Here is a 19,184-nt window from a genome sequence, read left to right as displayed (position 1 = left end):
AAGTGAGTTTCTTTCATATATCTAGTTTCGTATTTAATTTTATTCATTAAAGGCAGAAAGGATGTGTCATTTACCTCTCTTTGACAGGTCCTCTCCATACCTGTCCCCTGCCAGCAGGAAGTTCTATTTTTTCATACCTAAAATTATTGACTGGCACTTTTTTAATTCTTACAGTAGTTTTGCGTGAATATAAATTGTTTTTTATTGTTCATAAAAAGTTTTGCAGGCTTTTTTATGCCAGCAGTTACATATTGGGTGGAGTGAGGTGAGGAGTTGGGATGGTGAATTTATTTTCTTTAAGAGCCTTCCATTTTGGAGTTGCAGTGAAGTTCAGCTCTTTAATAAATGGTACTTTTTTGGGTGTGTGTGTGTGTGTGTGTGTGTGTGTGTGCTGGTGGGTGGGGGGCTGGTCATTGTGCCTTCTGCTTGTGATTCAATGATACTGTCTTGTTTTCAAAGGTTTACGTACTTGAACAGCATGATTACTTCTCCCTTTTCACCACCAAACCCCTCTCTTTTTCCTCCTTGTTTCTGGATGTGCTTCTGTATATTGTTTCCTCTGGAGTTGTGTACTTTTCACACCCTTTCTTTTTGATGCACCAGATCAGATCCATTCTCAGCGTCCTTACCTAGGGCAGGATACTGCCTCTGGGGGTAGTTTTATTTACATTTCACCACTCTTAGGGGTTCCTTTATACAATCTTCTCTTTTGTAGACTTCTTAAAATTTGCTACTCTTCATAAATGGGATCCACACTTGCGTCTGCTATTTTCAAGTGTTGGTTTCCCCAGTTACATGTAAATTGAATTTTAGTGTTCTCTGTTTTTTGATTATCTTGTAGGATGTGTGAAGCAGTTTGATATAAAGTTGTCAACATTTTCTTACACATACATACAAGTCTTGAGCCAATGTATCTTTAAGTAGTTGAAAGTCAATAGAATTAAATATATGACCCTGACCAAATATTTTTAATTAATCGGTCCCATAATAAAAGACACCTCAGTGAAGACTAGGAAGAAATACAAAGAGTAAAATCTATTCTGGGAGTAAAGATAAGAACTTACATTGTTGTAAATAAATTCTTAGTGGTTATTCAGGGAGGTAAAGATTTCATATGAGGAAATTATAGTAAATCTGAGAGCAATGAAAAAAGAACGGAATGGCTCATTTTTAATGATACATTTATTCACTTAATACTACAAAGAAATCATTATTTTGTCCTTTTAAATTATATTTTTTTAAAAATTACATACAATATAACAAAGGTTGTCATTTACAGATTTTCAATTACTTTAAGCCATAAATTTAGTTACTTGGATGTTAACAATTCTACCTTGAATTGTATTCTTGTCTCTTAAATTAAAAAGGTAACACATTTTATATTATATGCATCTAAGAAGTGCTATAATGATTCCTCTTATTTTTCTTTTCTCCTTCTATCCTTTCCTTCTTTCTCCCCCAAATCTTTAATTTTTGAATCATATTTGCGTCTCTCCCAATGAAAACACAAAAACCAATTATTTTAGAAATAGGAAAAATGATTTTGCATTAATATGGGGTTGCTACTAAAGGCATTCTCATAATCTTTGTTTTTATACTTATCCTGTCTGAAAGGAAAAAAAAATGGATTTAGTAAACATAAAAACCTGGAAAATATAGCTTATTGAATGTGACTATTTCCTAGATATACTGATTATGTGCTTAATTCACACTTCAAGGAGCATATTAAGGACCATGATTTTGGAAAGCTTGCTCTTTAGGAGTTCTATACTTAAAGATTCAGCAAGCTCCATAGAAACATAACATCTATCTTTCCATGCTACATTAAAACCAAGAAATTGAGAAAAAACAGAAATTGAAGGTCATCTTTTTATATTTCAAACAATAGTCTGAAATTCACTTTACCAAGTATCAGGAGTGCTTATATTTCACAACAATGTGCTTTGGACAATCATTGCAGGAGAGATGTATTTGTTCATATTTTCAATTGGCAGGCTGTATTTAACAAACATTGATTGAGTGCAAATCACTGGACCAGGTGACAGAAGTGTATGCATGTGTTGGTGGGAGTGATGATAAGTATATAACTAATAGAGAAAAAGTAAAATGTCTTTTTCCATTTAGCAGGGGGGAAAAAGACAAATAACACAGAATGTGGTATCATTGGTTGGGCAGTTTGCCAGTGTCTGGATAGATTGGATGATTTTTATATCAACATTCCATTAGTTTTATGGAAATTGTTGTTCTTAAGATGTTTTTCTAAGCAATGAGCATGATTAGACAATTAATTATAGTGGTGTAAAAACTTCAATTCTTCTAAAGAAATATTAATTAAATCTCTAATCCCAAGAAATTTTCTTCTGATCAAATTAGAAAACAAAACAAAACAAGACCAAAGAAAGCCATGCTATGTCTGAGCAGGAGTATGAAGAAACAATTTTTTACATATTTTAGTGATGCATAACAAATTTGGGAAGCCTCAAAAAATTTGTGATGTATTGTAAGGAAGAAAAATATTTTTATAATCTAAGTCAGTTATAATGCTCATTGTTATATGGATATCTGCATCTGTCAAGAGACAATATCTTAATATATAGAAAAATCTATATGCATAAAATGCGACTTTTGATGTCCAAAAAATATTTCAGTAATTTAAGGTGTACTCAATGCTATATGATGCAGACATTTAAAAATGAATTTAAGTATCAGTCCTATCATAGGAAATATATAAATTGACATAGGAAAATATGGGAACTATACCAAATGCTACCATTGGCAAAGAAAGCTTTATGAGCCTTGTTTATAAAATTTCTGTACTTTCTATATTTCAAAATTGTGATCGTATTACAGATGAGGTTGAAATTTCAATTTTTTTTTCAACTCTGGGAGCATAGCCTTGGGTATGATCAACATTGGCTCCCACCATTGCACCACGTACATTTCCATGTGAACAGTCACATTTCCTTGTGAATATGTTTTCATTGTGAACATCTGTGTGGGAATAGAGGTGCCGACCATCCCAGTCACCATTGCACGTTTTCCCTGTGAACCTCTCATGTGTGGTTCTTTTGCAGATTAGCCTGGTCATTCTGATAATTTTCTATTGCTTCTTTATTTCTATAAATGCTTTAAACATGGCAGTTATATAATCACAACATAATTTCATTGTCAAAATTTCTTGGGAGTATTGAAGATTCAGTTTCTAATTTTTTTTACTCGGGTGACTTTTCTCTGCAGTTGTTTTACAACGGTTTTATGTTTGGGTCCTTTTTTTTTCTTGACTCATATAAATTACTGAAGGACTTGAGCAAAGGATCTTTTTCTTCAAAAGTTTTGCTTTACTTCTGTAAGACACTACTTGCTATCAACCTAGAATGGCTTTTTGCATGAATAATTGGTGTGCTGCTACTAAATACTAGGGGAGTCTTATTTTCCTCTTCTTCCTGCCTTCCTCTATCCTGTCTTCCTTTACTCTCTACTTTTTTCCTTTCTTCATTTTCTTTCTTTTTACTTTCTTTTATCATCAATATATTTAGTTGCTGTGTTTTTTGTTTTTGTTTTTGTTTTGCTTGCAGTTGATCTTCTTTGCCTAACCCATGTTCTCCATGAAATTCTAGCTTTAGCTGGAGGACATATTTCCAAGTGCATATGTTGTGCAGGTCTAGTGCCTTGCCTTCTGAATCCTGGCCAGCTTTTCACACACAAAGCTCTGTATCCTCCATATCACCATGTGCACTTAACATACCCTGGGCTTTAGTACTAGCTTTTCACTGTGGAATCATCCATACTTCTTTTCACCTTGTGATTTATCAAAAATACCTGTGAATGCAAATTGATTTTACTTATGTTTATTATATTCCCCATCGAAGCCTTTATTTCTACTGAAGGTTTTCAGACTTTCTAATCTGCCATTTTGTAGGAAGTGGGATCCAAAGTTTTCATTAATATATAACTTTTGTATTGCTTGACTTTCTCAAGGAAGTATATTTTTGTATTCTGAGAAAGTATTGTCTTCTATTTTTTTAAGTTTATTTATTAATTTTGAAAGAGAGAGAGAGAGAGAGAGAGGCAGAGAATCCCAAGCAGGCTCTACACTGTCAGTGCAGAGCCTAAGGAGGGGCTCAGACTCACAAACCATGAGATCATGGTCAGAGCCGAAGTCAGATGCTTACTAACTGAGCCACCCAGGTGCTCCTGAAAAAATGATATCTTCTACATACTAATCTATAGAATAAAATACACATTTTCTAAATTTTTTTTTCAACGTTTATTTATTTTTGGGACAGAGAGAGACAGAGCATGAACGGGGGAGGGGCAGAGAGAGAGGGAGGCACAGAATCGGAAACAGGCTCCAGGCTCTGAGCCATCAGCCCAGAGCCTGACGCGGGGCTCGATCTCACGGACCGCGAGATCGTGACCTGGCTGAAGTCGGACGCTTAACCGACTGCGCCACTCAGGCGCCCCAAAATACACATTTTCTAATGTGACATACAGGTTGTTGTTGTTGTTTTCATTATAAATACTATATTTTTAAGAAGAGTTTAATATTTATAATTTACCTTATACCTCCTGCTTCTCAGGTTACTTAGGCTCTGGTACTACCCAACAGGTCAGACTCTGGTTAACTAGTTTCTCCTGAGGGCAGACCTTGTTAAATACCGAGAGCTCTTTTGTATTTCAAAATGGTTCCTTTTATCCTCTACATACAGGAAGCAGGGGGTACTTTTCTCTCAGAGTCTTACTCTGGGAATCTATCTGGTTGAGCTCCTGGAGGTAAAATCTCACAGTTCTGTGGGAGTCTTCTTAAGACTGTGTCCCCCTGGAGTTTTCAACTCTGAGTTGTCCTCACTGTCCTCCTCTAGCAGGAGGACAGTTACAGCTCTGGCTTTCTCCTGTGCTGGTTCCTGCAGTGGTTTCCACTCCTGAGTCTGCTCTGGTAAGATGAAACCCCCGGATTCTCCTGTCTGTTTCTCCAATCTTGGGGACAGCAGTTTGCCCTGTATCTTCCATATAAAGCTTTTCAAGCAGTGGCCCATGACTGATTATCCTTTCTTATCTCCCTCACTTTAAATTCTCCCCATTCCCCTTTCATCCTGAATGTCAGCAATATTGGACTACAATTTATTTTAAAATGCCCTAAGTGCTTTCGGAACACAGCTTGAAAATGACCCCTTCATAATATCTTTTCTGAATTGCTAAGACGCTGAGGCAACATATTCTGAGTTCTATGGGGAAATTTTTATTTTTCATTAATTATTTTTGGAAGAGCACAGTAACTTATATTATTCATTATATTATGCGTTTACCTAGTCATTAAAATAGTGTCTTCCTATCTGTATTTATGTATAGCTGTGTATCTTTATATCTTTGTATATTTGGGAAGTTAGATTTATAGAAAGACAACAGCACCAAGAAAGTCAGGATAGTTGTATGAGCAGCAACTGAAGATAATCTTGTTAGTGCAATTGAATATTATATTTAACTTGGAGATTTACTGGAGTCCTGCATAAGGCAGAAAATAATAAATAGAAAAATTCCTGTTAGCTTCTTATAGTTAATCCTATAAGTCTTTTTAGAGGAAAAAATTGGACTAATACTAGTATTAAGAGGAACGTATCATATGAATCCTTTTCTCAGGGTCATTGTATCTGACAATAGACTACATCCTTAACAGTGAAGCTAAAGCTATTTTTTTTTATTGAGGTAAAGTTGAGATGTATAAGTTTCAGGTGTACAACATGATTCATTATTTTTAAATTATTATTTTTTTAATGTTTATTTATTTTTGAGAGAGAGAGAGAGAGCATGAACAGGAGAGGGACAGAGAGAGAGGGTGACACAGAATCTGAAGCAGGCTCTAGGTTCTGATCTATCACCACAGAGACCAACATGGGCTTGAACCCATGAACTGTGAGATTACCTGAGCCAAAGTCAGATGCTTACCTGACTGAGCCACCCAGGCACCCCCACATGATTCAATATTTGTATACACTGAAAAATCATCACCAATAAGTGTAGTTACCATCTAGCATCAAAGTTATAAAAACATTTTTCTTGTGGGAAGAAGAGCTTTTAAGATTTACTCTCTTAGCTAGTTTTAAATATGTAATATAATATTATTGACCATAATCACCAGGCTGTACATTACATCCCCATGACTTATTTATTTTATAATCGAAAGTCTATACCTCTTGATCCCCTTGACTCATTTTGCAAAAGCACCCCAAACCCCTCACCCCAGCCGCAGCAACCACCACTCTGTTCTCTGCATCTTTGAATATGATTTTGGTTATGTCTTATTAGTTCGTTTTGTTTTTTAGAGTCCACATATAAGTGAAATCATATGGTACTTGTCTTTCTCTTCCTGACATATTTCCTTAGCATAATATCCTCAAGGTCCATGTGTGTTCACAAATGGCAAGATTTCATTCTTTTTGCGGCTGAGTAGTATTCCACTGCATATATTTACCACATCTTCTTTATCCATTCATCTATCAGAGGACACTTAGGTTGTTTCTGTGTCTTGGATATTATAAATAATGTTGCAATGAGCATAAGAGTGCATATATCTTTTCAAATTACTGTTTTTGTTTTCTTTGAATAAATACTCAGAAGTGGAATTGCTAGATCATATGACAGTTCTCCTGTAAATGTTTTTCAGGAACCTCCATACTGTTTTCCACAGTGACTGCAACAATTTATATTCCACTAACACTGTATGAGCTTTCCATTTTCTCCACATCCTTGCCCATACTTGTTATTTCTTTTCTTTTTGATAATAGCCATTTTAACAGCTGTGAGGTGATATCTCATTGTGGTTTTGATTTGCATTTCCCTAATGATTAGTGATGTTGAGCATCTTTTCACTTGCCTGTTGGCCATCTGTATGTCTTCTTTGAAAAACTATCTTTCAGATCCTCTGCTCAATTTTCATTTGGATTGTTTGTATTTTGCTGGTGACTCATATGAGTTCTTTGTGTATTTGGGATATTAGCCCCTTATCAGATACATGGTTGGGCTTCAGATAAGCTCCTTTCTGGAGGGTACCTATGAGCAATAGTGAAACCAAGGGAGACAACAAAGATGACAGCCTTCATCTGTGTTCTCTGAGAACACCTCCATAGACTCTAGATGCTCCAAAGAGTAAATAGGCCTTTTTTTCTGGAAAGACTAGGGATATGTTTCAGTCTGCAAGCTATGCAGTGCCCTGGGGATAGTAGCCTGCCAAGAACAGTCGCTCTGTTTCAGTCCCTTAGGACCCAGAAATGCACCCCCAACCCGACCACCAGAGCCATGTGATCAATAGGTGTCCCCTGTTGTGGACTGCAAGCATCTGCCAAAGCAGTGGGAGAGCACAGGGCCAGGATGCACCAGCTGACTTTAATGAGGAATGGAAGATATTTCTATTTTAAATGTGCAGCAATTAAAAAAAATTCTATATCAGATCATGATAGGTTTGGATTTGTTTTTTAGAAGAGTTTTAAACTTTCTCTAGAAAACACGTATGTACTTGGTAATCATATTTAAAATATAAAGAAAATAGCTTAAAACCTACAACAATGAATTTTTACCACGGTCCACTGACTACCAAATATAATCTTGAAAATGGAGCTTTTGGCGGGGACTCAAAAGCAGTTAGCTCAACATCATGTCCCCTGGCAAATGAGCCATGTATGGTTTCTAGTCCAAACAAGAAGATAGAAAAGCTGTCATTCTATTTTTCGAATTGAAGAAATTGATTGTATTTCACTTCAGATTGCCAACCATGTGATAGAGTTTGTCTATAGAAGTAGCTTACACGGGGGTCAAATTTCATTATATCAGTCAGTTTTGCATTGTACAGAAGGCTGAGATAAACAATTTATCCCCAGAGTTCTGTCCCATGACTCATGGGAAATATTTCTGAATAGATAAATTATATTATCAATTGTCAGCTGATATTGTCAACTGACTTCTTAATCATCAAGATTATCATTATGATGACTCCTGATTTTCTACACAGTGGTGGATGTGCACACATGTTTGTGAATAAATCCTATATCCCCTTTAAAAATAGACTGCACAATAATTGAATGAGTTAGACCAACACGTTATTTGTTAGTACCTCTGTAATTTTAAATAAATGTTGTCTTATATTAGAACATCAACTTGAGAAATATATCAAGGTATTTCATTGCTAAGAGGAGCTGTGTCTGGTAAGTGACATTATAGCTCTTATATTAAGCTGGTTTCTTTTTTTTTTTTTTAATATTTTTTTTTTCAACGTTTATTTATTTTTGGGACAGAGAGACAGAGCATGAACGGGGGAGGGGCAGAGAGAGAGGGAGACACAGAATCGGAAACAGGCTCCAGGCTCTGAGCCATCAGCCCAGAGCCTGACGCGGGGCTCGAACCCACGGACCGCGAGATCGTGACCTGGCTGAAGTCGGACGCTTAACCGACTGCGCCACCCAGGCGCCCCAAGCTGGTTTCTTAAAGTAAGAAAATATTTATGTAATCCCCAAGTTTCCTGTACTGTGTGAATTAAATTGTGTCCTGGATTTTTTGTAGGTTTTTAAGTTTATTTTGAGAGAGAGAGAGAGAGCAAGAACAGGAACAGAGGAGGGGAAGAGAGAGAGGGAGAGAGAGAATCCCAACCAGGCTTGATGCTCAGTGCAGAGCCCCACATGGGGCTCTATCCCATGACCGTGAGGTCATGACCTGAGCCCAAATTAAGAGTCAGATGCTTAATCAACTGAGTCACATAGTCACCCCTGTGTCCTAGAAATTTTTATGTATTCCATTATTTTCAGAATTTCGTCTTATTTTTGGTTTTATTATGGTTGTGTTTTTCTTCTAATTTTTATTGACTAGGCATTCTTACTTGCTAGATTCAGACTGAAGATTTTTTTTCCTTCTGACTTGATCAAACTTCAAAATCTATAAATTATTCTAATTGCAGAAGACCTCAAATCAACTTTCAAAGAACCAAAAAACTAAATAAAACAGTTTTTACTAAACTTTTTTATTTTAAAAAATGTGTGTTACTTGCCCCTTTTTCTCATGATAGAAATTGCAAGAATTGCAGTGTGTTTTTTCCCATGCCAAACAAAGTATTGTTAGTCATATGGTTGTGAAGCCATGATATAGATCCAAATCCACAACAACAAATAAATAGTAAATATTATTGCTTTATAATGCAATATGTAAGCTTTGAATATACAGAGTCTCCCTGGCATCTGATGTGTCAAGTATATAGCCTTCTGGAATGTAGGAATGGCTGATGAAGAGAGCAGTTGAATGAAGATAGAAACAAACCTTCTTCAGTGAATTCTTTTTTCAAAAAATGTTAAGTGTTCTGTGTTTTTCTTTTTCTTTCAATCATTACCAGCACAAGTGAATTTTCATATGTTAACAGCACTTACATTCATTTTATGTACCCCAACTGGAGCAGAGATGGGCCACTTAATCAGTGCTATCAGAGGCATACAAATGTCTTCATTTTTGGAGACTGTATGTTTAAAACTGTCTCTAATGCATAGCTGCTTCCTTTATTTCTATCAGTGTTCTTTTTACTAAGAAAATATGTTGAATTATTCAACATCTCAAAAATCAAAAGCAATTTGCTTCATGATTTGAGCTAACTATCAATTGAGCTTTTCTAAGTCAGTAAACCAATGAAAATAATTTCATCACTTGGGATAATTTAGAACCAGTAAAAAAAAAAAAAAAAAAAAAAGAACCAGTACAAATTATCAACAGCAACAGAACACCTAATTTCTAATATGACACTATTTTATAGTCAAAAGAAACCATGCATTCTCTATCCTACAAATTCAAAGTTTCAGGGAAAGAAATAACTTGCAAGGATCCAATCAATATGGAAGGGTATACACAACATTTATTACTACATTTTTAAAATGTGGTGACTCTCATCTGAATATTATACTTAATTATAATACTTAACATTTTACATGGTAATTAAAAAATTAGTCATAATGTTTTTTGCAAAAACCTATTGATATCAACTGTACAAAGAATTCCCAAATATAAGTTAACTCTAAAAACTTATGTTAGTCTTCATCCAAGAATTCATGAACATTTCATAAACTGCTGGAAGGAATTTCAATATGATCAAGATCAAAGTATTTGATAAAGCTTAAAAGTCCCTTGAGCTGACTGATACATGCACTTTAATATATGAACTGATTCATTTGCAATGCTTTAATACAGTTTTTTAATAAATGAAATTAAAACGTATGTCAATTGTGAAGTGATGCTGATTGGCAACTCTTGTGCTTGATTAGATAGCTGTAGGGCATTCGAACTGAATCGCTAGATTTCAGTCTCCCTGCTTTGCAAGTTACTACATGCAGATTTGAATAATGTTGATCATAGTGCTATTCCTATATCATATTTAAAATAAATATTTTAAGAAAAAGTCCTTTCACTTCCTTTGAATTTTTTTCAAAATTCTTATTAATTGCTGATTAATGTTTAATATACTCCTAAATCACATCTTGTACTGAAGGGAAAAAAACAAAATTATTTTTTCTAGCCCATATTAAAGTTTTATATGAAAGAAATATATTGTGTTTCTTGTATTTCCAAATGCCCTAGCCTTTAAATTCATTTGATTCAGATATTTTATTTACAAACATTTTTATTCTCAAATTGTTTACCAGTGCAATTTTTCACTTTTATTTATCTATTGTAAACATGCTTTGATAATTAGTGTTTTTATGAATACCTTACAAAATATTTTATTTAAAAGGCATGGCATAGCTCATGCCAATTAAACCTTTTAGAATTGGGTCATTCTGAGGTTATTCAATATTTCAAGTAACTCAAATGTAATAGCTTAATGAACCTCCTTATTATCTTCAAAGGCTTAAAAACCAATATAGCTTTAAAATATGTAATCTGCTCTGAGCAAGACTGCATGTAATTTTCCTTAAAATTACATTTTTTAATGGATTTAGGTAGCAGAATACATTGCTTAATGGCTGGCTTCAGTAGGGTATTCCAAAGAGTCTTAAAAATCTGGACATTTATTATAATTATTTATTTATGAATTGCTGAGTGTATTCTTTGGTTAACATTACATTAATTGAATCTATGTTTTGTAGTGGTTTTAGAGCTTAGTAATACTGCATTGTATGTCTCATTGATCTCCCTTATAAATATTAAAGCAAATGAACTCTTTCCAGTTTGTTAACATAAATAATGTATCTCTGCAGCCTGGAAACTTACTGGAAATTTCTTGCATTTTAAGTAAGGCATTTCTAAACTTGAATACTCAGAGAAAGACAGAGGCCCATTTTCTGATTCAATGTCTTAACCCAATAAATAACCATTAATGAACTTAGTAACTTTGAAAAATGAAAATAATGAGTTTTTTTACTTACATGTCTACTTTTATCACAACAATTTGAACTTAAATTTGCATATGCAATTTTAATATCAGTTTTAGAAATGGCATAACAGAAATTCATTGACTTTAGACTACTCCTATTGCATATGTGGCTAATGAACATTCAGAAATTCTAATTTGGTGACTTTGAGAAAACACAGAAGTATTCATCAATATGCATAGCAGTCCATTAAATTAACCTTGTGAAGATACAGGATGCTAATGTGCTCAGTGGCAAAATGAGCAAGCATTCTTTCAATCTGAATTATAAAAGCCAAAGGTCATACTATATGGCAGGTTTTTCTTGATAAATTTCTGATTGAAAGGTAGTGTGATGTATATAATCCTAATCATTCCTTAGATAAAATGTCCCAATGGTAAAGAACTTTGAATCCTAGTATTATATGACCTTTAGTAAACAATTTAAATGTTCCAGATTTGTCTTTTGGAAAATGGAACACATTTAATGTCTCCTTAGATCTTCTTAGGATTCTGAAGAATTCTAATTTTAGACACTGGAAGCTCATTCAAGATGAGGCAATTAGAAATAAAGTAAAATTAAAGAAAAAAACAACAATGAAGGAAGTAAAGCTGTTAAGAAAAGAAGAGAGATTAGTGAAATGAAACATTGGAAAAGGTAAATGACAAGGGAAGAAACACACTTCCCCCTTTGTGAAGAAGCAATCCAAAGCAAGCAGACCTGTATGAGGTGTTTGCTGGGACTCCACGGCCCAGAGGCAGCAGCACAAAGGACGAGGTCTGGGGCACACTGGTCACCACTGCCTCTGTCAGAAACATCACAAAATTGGACACTTGAAGTCAGGATAGAAAGCCAGAGGGAAAAAAAATATGCTGGTTATGTATATATGTGACAAAGCCAAACAAATAACTATCCTTCTTAACCATTCAGAAAAAAAAAAAACCCACATCCCAAAAAGGTAAAAGATAAAAATTGAATTTCACATTATATATAAATTGACCCTATATATTTAAAGTATAGTTGATGTTATACTTTATGTAGAATGCTACCTCCATTTTATTTCACTAAACCAAACTGAAATAGCCACCACCCACACCATGACTTCATGAGGTTGAATTTTGAATGCTCTATTTCCTTGTAAAATCAGACTTTTTAATGATGTCTTCATCTCCAACTTTTATTCTAACAGATCCATTTACATTACTTCCTAAATGTGATTAGATTCTCTAGAATTTGGAAGAATTTAAGTTCATAATTACATATTAGATAAAATGAAGGATGTTGACTAAGCATCTTTTAATTTTTTTTTTAAGTTTATTATATTTATTTGGAGAGAACAGGGAGAGAGAGCAAGAGAGCAGGGGAGTGGCAAAGAGAGGAAGAGAGAGAATCCTGTCGGTGTGGAGCCCTACCCCCAGGTCTCGAACTCACTAACCCTGAAATCATGACCTGAGCTGAAACCAAGAGTTGACGCTTAACCAATGAGCCACCCAGGTACCCTCAAATATCTTTGTAAAAAATAAAAACATGATGGAACTAAGTATGTGTAAGTTGCTTAGTTGAACCAGGTAAATGTCTCTTCCTCAGTAGTAAAATCACCTTTCATTAGAATGAGTTTATATTTGGATAATCCCCATAAGATCTTTCATGTTGATAGGGTAAAAATTCAGGGAAATATTACTACAATAAAAATGCAAGATATCACTTTTGAAAATTTCTGTAAGTAAGACACTAGTTTTTGTTTGTTTCTTTATTTTCCATACATTTATAACCTGTTTTTTGTTTGTTTTGTTTTAAGACTGTCAATGTGACCTAGTCCAACAACAGATGTAGCTACTCTGGGAAAGTGTCTATAATTCGGGCATTTAACTGGGTAAGGTAACTTCAGTTAGGATTCCTTGAAAGTCAGATTTATGTATATGGTAGATAAATTGATGTTTATTGCTTAACTATCTTATACTGATTGATTTTCGATACATAATATCTCTAGGAAGATAATCCCAACAAACTGTAATCTTTAAGGTACTATAACTTTATTTATGCCAGTAGTAAAACTATTTACTTTATGGAGAAATATTATAATATCAGAAACAAACCATAATTATCAGACATGATGAACATGGTAGGATGATGTACAAAATTTTTAGAAAGAAGAAAGCATAGAATCTTTATACTTGAATTAGCACTTTCTTTCCAAAACCTTTTTGCCTTATGCCTACTTCTCAAATCTTCTTATATAGCTTCTGCTCCATGTTAATTTAGCTACCCTGTGCTCATTTGCATCTTTTACTTTTCAAGCACAGATTTAAATCTATATCTACATATCGCATATGAAAGTACTTAAGTCTAAGATGGGAAGAGGTTAAAACCTTGACTTTTACAAGTCAAGCGATCCAATTTTGACTCAGGAAGCAATGAAGACTCTTAAAATATTTGATTTTTTTAAAAAGACATCTTCAATAAATATTCAGTTGTAATCAGCCACCCTTCTAATTTGATAAGTCAGAAAACCATTACAGTTTCCCCTTTAAAGTCATTCTTTTTTTTCACATATTTACCTAATTACCATTTACAAAGCACGTAACATTCTTATAAGTCTGATTCACATTTGAAAGAGATGAAGTAGTTATAACTTCACAATAAAAATCAGTCCTGATAATTACAGTATTCAGCCTGGATACATGGGTATTCATGCATAGCTGGTGAATAATTGTGGACAATTCGAGAGTTTATAGAATTTACAAAGACTTACTAATGCAAAAAAAAAAAATCAGGAAATAGGAAGCCACGCTATTTGAATGATGTTATCTGCATAATCTTTCAAATTCATATCGTTTCTGAACAAGCATCACAACTTTGAGGATATATGTATGCTTTAGTTTATCTTCCTTCAGGCACAGACTGTACATCAAAGCAAGAAAAGAATTGATAATCATTCACATTCTGTTCAGTCAGTAAAGAGCTTTACCAAATGATATGTAGGAAAAAAAAGATTGAATTCTTATATAAAATGAGCAGTCATTAACAACAACAGTATTAAACAATTCATCAATATTTATGACTCTTCTCCGTATAGTTTGATTAATAGTCTTTAAGAAACCTCATTATTTAAATGATTTGTGAAGGGTGAGGTTATTTTAAAGTCAATAATTTTTTTCTCAAATGTATATAAACTCTTAGGCTGGAAGCTACATAGTTTGTGGCAAATATAAAAACATTGCTGGGAATGCTCAAGTCAATGAAACATTTATTAAGTTCTGGGTATATTTGAGTCATTGCTTTAGGCCAGGGTGGGGTTGGGAGGAAGTGGAAGCATGCAGAATCTGAAAGAAGGGGCAACATAGTCCCCACAAAGAGAAATGTGAAACATGTTTTTAAAAAAATAAGATATGCCGACAAAAAAGAAAATACTCTAAAGAAGCAAAGCAACATGTAAAATTTCTGAAGTTCAGATGTAACTGTAAAGTATTACAAGAACCTATTATTTTAGAGTACTACTGTTCTGAGAAACCTGTAAATTGTGTTGAAGGACAGGTAAATTATAGCCTATAACAAAGGACCGGGTACTACCATAGGAGAGATGAACCAAGATGTTAATTGTCTCTATTATGATTTTCTATAACTTTGCAATATGTATCAGGGATTTTGAAATGTCAAGTCAAAATTTAACTGCCTAAACAAATAATTTTAAGAAGACAGAATTGTGAAATATTGCAATGTAAAAGATGGTTCTATGTTAATAAAACAAACTGCAAAACTATGCATTATACAAATCTATTTTCTTCTTTGAGAAGTGTGGTACGTAAAATAGTGTCCAAATGCCTATGATTTCACATTTCTGTTATTATAAAAATGCCTTGAAATACAACATCTGTAAATATTTACTTACCTGACAGAATGTAATATTTTAAGAAAGGTTTGCATACTATTTCATTTGAATCTCAGGTAGCTATAATTTTGTAAATTGTGGGGTTTATTACGGAGTCAACTTAGGCTACAATCGCTTTGCTCAGAATTATTTTACTATATGGTCCCATGTTAGTGTTGATGACAGGCTAAATTTCTGTGAGGCTGTGAAGGCAGGAGTGAAATAGGAGCCATGTTTTTATACTGTAAAAATTGAAGGAGGATAACAGTCTCCGTGATAGCTTGTACATGTCACTAACGTGTTTGGTCATCTTGTTGGCATTAGTCTAATGTGTTTGGTCATCAGCTGGAACTGCAGCTTCTCTAGTTCCCAAGTGATTTACTCCTTCATCTTCTCTGATCTTGGGCCAGGATAAAGAATGGCAAATACTCCCCAACTAGCCCCCAAATTGTGTAAGACCTAAACACTGTGATAAATCCTTCATACGATTTCATTCACAGTGGTTTTGTGCTTTCACAAGACCCTAATTTTAGGGTTTCACAGACCCTAACTTTAGAAAAATAAGTAAACTAAAAGATTTTACAGGAACAGAATCTTAATCGTGGGTTCTTTGAATTGGGTCTGGGTTATCTGGATGTGGTTCTGTCCCTGATTATATTTAAAAACATGAATGACAGGGGCACCTGGGTGGCTCAGTCGGTTAAGCGCTGGACTTGGGCTCAGGTCATGATCTCGCAGTTTGTGAGTTCGAGCCCCGCATCAGGTTCTCTGCTGACAGCTCAGGGCCTGGAGCCTGCTTTGGATTCCATGCCTCCCTCTCTCTCTCTGCCCCTCTCTCGCTTGCGTTTTGTCTCTCTCTCTTTCTCTCTCTGTCTCAAAAATAAATAAACACTTAAAAAATTCTTTAAAAAGCTTAATGACTGTTTCCAGTGGTAAAATGTCCATTGGTAGTCTATGGCATGAAGTGTCAAAGCAGTTACTTAAATTATCACCTGTAGATACTTGTATTAAGTATCTATTGGACAGGCACCTGGGTGGCTCAGTTGGTTAAGCATGAGTTCAGCCCAGGTCATGATCGTGCAGTCCATGGGTTCAAGCCCTACATTGGGCTCTGTGCTGACAGCTCAGAGCCTGGAGCCTGCTTCAGATTCTGTTCTCCCTGTCTCTGCCCCTCCCCCCGCTCTGTCTCTCACTCTCTCAAAAATAAATAAATATTTTTTAAAAAATGTATCTATAGGAGACAAAACTTTGGAGGATCAATAAGTTGCTGTCATGGAACAGTTTCATGAAAATAAGGAGTATAATGTTGTGGTTTTTTTTATATTTCTGGATTTTATTAGGTGTCATACATAAAATTCTAAAATAGTTTAAAAGATTCCTGTCCTTTAGTGTTCATGATTTGTATAATACCACCCCCTTGCATGAATGCAGAAGTTGTGAATATAATAGAATATCATTCTTATGATTAATTTACTAATCAGTTGGGCTTTAAATAATCAAAAGGAGTTTACACTATGTGGGCTTGACCTAGTTGGCTGAGTTCTTATTTATTTATTTATTTATTTATTTATTTATTTATTTATTTTTTGAACGAGAGGGTGGGGAGGGGTAGAGAGAGAGGAAATGAGAGGGAATCCCAAGCAGGCTCCACACTATGCGCATGGAATCCCATGTGGGACTTAAACTCATGAACCATAAGTTCATGACCTGAGCTGAAATCAAGGGTCAGACACTTAACTGAGTGAGCCACCCAGGCACCCCAAATTTGCTGAGTTCTTAAAACAAGGTGAAATAAACAATTTGTCTGCTGACTTTGAAGGAGCAAACTGCAATGCAGTGGAAAGAATCCCAGGGCAAAAAACTGCTAATAGTCTCTAGTAGCTAAGGATAGCCACTGGTGGACCACAGGAAAGAAAGCAGGGAGCTCAGTCCTACGACCAAAGAGAATTTGGCTTTGCCAGTAATCCAAATAAGCTTAGAAGAGGACCCTGAGTTACAGATAGGAAAGGAGGCCCAATGGAAAACTTATTTCAACCTGGTGAGACCCTGAGCAGAGAAACCAGTTAATCTTTGTCCAGATTCCTGATTGACAGAAACCTTGACATAACAAATCTGTGTTGCTTTAAGATACTACTTGTGTGGCTATTTGGGAGAGGGGGGGAATAATAGAAAATTAATAGGGGTGCCTGAGTGGCTCAATCGGTTAGGCATCTGACTCTTGATTTCATCTCAGTTCATGATATCACAGTTTGTGAGTTCAAGCCCCATGTCGAGCTCTGTGCTGATGGCTCAGAGCCTGCTTTGGATTCTCTCTCTCCCTCTGTCTCTGCCCCTCCCCTGCTCATGCACCCTCTAAATAAATAAATAAATAAATAAATAAATAAACTTAAATTAAAAAAAAATTACAAAGTAAAGAGATTTTGTTACCTAGAAGTGAGGTACTACTGTAACAAATACCTAAACACATGAGAGAGCCTTTGGAATCAGGCAGGGGGCAGAGGCCAGAAAAATTTTGGGGAGTATAATAAAGAAAAGTTAAATTTCCTTGAACAGACTTCTAGTAAAATACGGGCTTCCAGGATGCTGCCAGTGAGAGCTGAAAGGATGCAAGGAACATGTAATTGTAAACTGAAGGAGAAAGCATCCTTGTTAGACAGGGACAAAAAAGTCAATGTTTAGGGAGTAATGGGGCCTTGAAAATTGTAATGGGATTATGCTTTTATACTTAAGCCAAGGACTTTGAATCCCTAAAGTTTTGCTAAGCCTCCTTTACCAGTCGAAACACTATTTTCTCCCTATCTGAGGAGGTGGTCTACTTTTGCCTGAAAAAAACTTTTATAGCCTCCCTTGTGGTACTATTATTATTTAAGGGACTTCTGATCTTACTCCAGGACTAACTACCCACAAGTCATTACTTCTAGATCTATAAATGGACTTAAATTCCAACAAGGCCAGAGAATGATGTACAAAGTGTGACTCATGAGAAAGTCTGATATACAAAAGGATTACCAAGATTTTGCAAATGTATATAGGCAGAAGTGTAGGGAACATGGGTTGAAATCTATTCTCAAAGTGTTAAATCAAATTTGAGAATATGTTAGATCAGGCTGAATTTAGACTTCCAAAATAGATATTACACATCCAATTCATCTCAATATCATATCAATGTTCAAGAAATTTGAGCATGCAATAGCTTGGCTAACTGGCTGGAGAGTACCATTAATATTTTTCTTGTTTTAGACCCAATTCTGCTCTGTACTAAATGAAGGAGAAATACCAGACCTTCTTTAGTTTGCTGTAGATGAAGATATCCAAATGCTGGAGTAGACTGGAATGCTTGAATGGATTTATCATATAAAATTTGCTAAGTACGTCCCACAGAGCTTACAAAGGACAGTCCTTGCTAAATCTAGAAAATACATTCATGAGTGGAACCCTTCTGTGCTTGAGTAGTTCTGTGACGGGCTATTCTTTGTAAACCAGAAATGATAGTGGGAACTATTGCCACAGAACTGAGTCCTCCAAGCTCAATGAGGATAATCAGGCCTTGATCAAGTTGTGACTCTTAACGGTCAAAAACAAGGAATGCATTTTTACCATAATGGGTGACAAAGTCAATCCCAAATCCTAATAATCTGATGGGCAGAAATTTTTAGAATTGACTGCTTGAACATTGTATCTCTAAACTGAAACATATGGGTAGTCTACTAAATTCATATGAGTAACTAAGTCTAAGTTTGGTTAACAAAAGTATTTAAATCACCATAATAGATAACTGCAGTCTCTAAATGAATTCTAATATTGAAGTGACTTCATAGACCTATAGTCTCTTGATTGAAGTAGAGGCCAAGTCTTTCCATAAAGCCAAAAAATAAATACTTAAAATTTCTTCCTCCCTTCCTTCAAATAACCTGTGACCATTTACTAGGGTAACTGAGCATTGG

General features: G+C 35.0%; 1 long non-coding RNA gene across 2 annotated transcripts in view; it reads right to left on the bottom strand.

Annotated features, from left to right (window-relative positions):
* Positions 1-19,184, bottom strand: part of LOC123599154 — an 85,343-nt gene that overhangs the window by 46,928 nt on the left and 19,231 nt on the right. The window contains exons 3-4 of one of the 2 annotated variants that reach the window (XR_006713011.1): positions 12,093-12,177; positions 9,859-11,983 (exon numbers count right to left, since the gene is read on the bottom strand). This is a non-coding gene — a long non-coding RNA (uncharacterized LOC123599154). Of the gene's footprint in view, positions 1-9,858; positions 11,984-12,092; positions 12,178-19,184 lie in introns of those variants that run through there. The other variant, XR_006713013.1, reaches the window with a different exon arrangement.

The sequence above is a fragment of the Leopardus geoffroyi genome, chromosome A1 (genome assembly GCF_018350155.1).
Source record: "Leopardus geoffroyi isolate Oge1 chromosome A1, O.geoffroyi_Oge1_pat1.0, whole genome shotgun sequence".
Taxonomy (NCBI): Eukaryota; Metazoa; Chordata; class Mammalia; order Carnivora; family Felidae; genus Leopardus; species Leopardus geoffroyi.
The sequence above is the reverse complement of the archived record's forward strand: the minus strand, read 5'-3'. Positions and strand labels throughout refer to the sequence as shown.